We start from the raw sequence: 1,391 nt of genomic DNA, 5'->3' as shown, positions 1-1,391 counted from the left end.
ATATATATATGTTTTATTGAACACTTCTTTATAAATATGTAGAGCTGGTTTTGGAGTTGGACTATGGCTCAGTCCCTCTTCAATTCCAAGCCTGTTGATAAGAGATATCTTGGAGTTTTTGTCTCAGTTCAGAAGCCATGAAATGGGACAGAATAAGAATAATTATATACTTGATAAACTTTCTTTGCATTTCCTCATATCTGTGTCTTTCTTTATATTTCAGTATATGTCGTTGTTGTTAATGGTTAAATTTTCCATTACAAGCAACAAATTTTCCTACAGTAATCTTTGAAGTTTTCAGGATGATGCTGGGGCCCCACAACATCAACTCAATCTGGTTTTTATGATGTCATGAATAATTTTTTTTCTTTTTTTTAAGTGCTAATGCTAATATGAGACCTGTTTTTTGGTACCAACTGCACTAGACAATTTCGAATGGTGCACATTTTTGACAACACTTTGGCTGGACCTTCTCAAAATGCTCAGACACTAGTTATAATTTTCTTAGGTCAAAGGTTTATTTGGGAATTTTACCATCATTTGCTTTCACAGGAGCCCCTAAGAAGGACGTCGCCCTTATGTCAGCTAGAAGCCATTTTAGAGGATGATGTCCCTCTCCCAACAGAATTTGCCCTCACGGTTAGGGACATCTTTTAGTGGTTCGTTCAGGGTTGAGTGGATGGGGGGATATTTTATGGAATTAGGGGGGGATTAACTGGTTTGATGGTATTTGTGTATTACTGTTTTTAGAAAATTGTATTGGTGCTGTTTCCTGTATATTGATATATTGAATACTGAATGTGAGTATTCCTACCTCTATTTTTGTATAAGAGTATGCTTATATTGTATTGATACATCTACCATATCACAATGTACATTTCTACCTCTGATATTATTTATGTAATAACATTGTTTACATTTGATATATAATGACATTGTTTACAGGTGAAGATCATTGTCCTCACAGTTGTTTATTCTCTTAGTCTTCAAGTTAGATGTTATTGAGAATTATATGTTTGTCATATTTATTTTTAGGTTAATCAGTTCTTCTAGATTCATAGAGATTATATTTAGTATAGATATTATAATATTCAGCCTCTTTGAAGAGCTATAGAAAATGGCCTTTAATCTAACCTAGAATTCTGTGCCGAGACACAATTACTCCTGGCAATGCCACTCTACTCCCAAGAGAATGTTGAGCACCAAAGACACTCCACTGGGAGCTTGTCTTCTTGGCAGAACTGGCCTTGGGGTTAAGGAAAGCCCATACCTCAACTGACAAAGATATGAAACAGGATTGTCTTATCTTGCCAAGACAGGGTAGGAAGTTCGTTGCATTTGATAATGGTATGTCAGTTATGTTAGGCCTTAGCCAAAGTTGGTTGACTCAA

The sequence above is a fragment of the Alexandromys fortis genome, unplaced genomic scaffold (assembly GCF_014885135.2).
Source record: "Alexandromys fortis isolate MF-2015 unplaced genomic scaffold, M_Fortis_MF-2015_v1.1 scaffold_528, whole genome shotgun sequence".
Lineage (NCBI taxonomy): Eukaryota > Metazoa > Chordata > Mammalia > Rodentia > Cricetidae > Alexandromys > Alexandromys fortis.
This window is presented reverse-complemented; position numbering follows the sequence as displayed.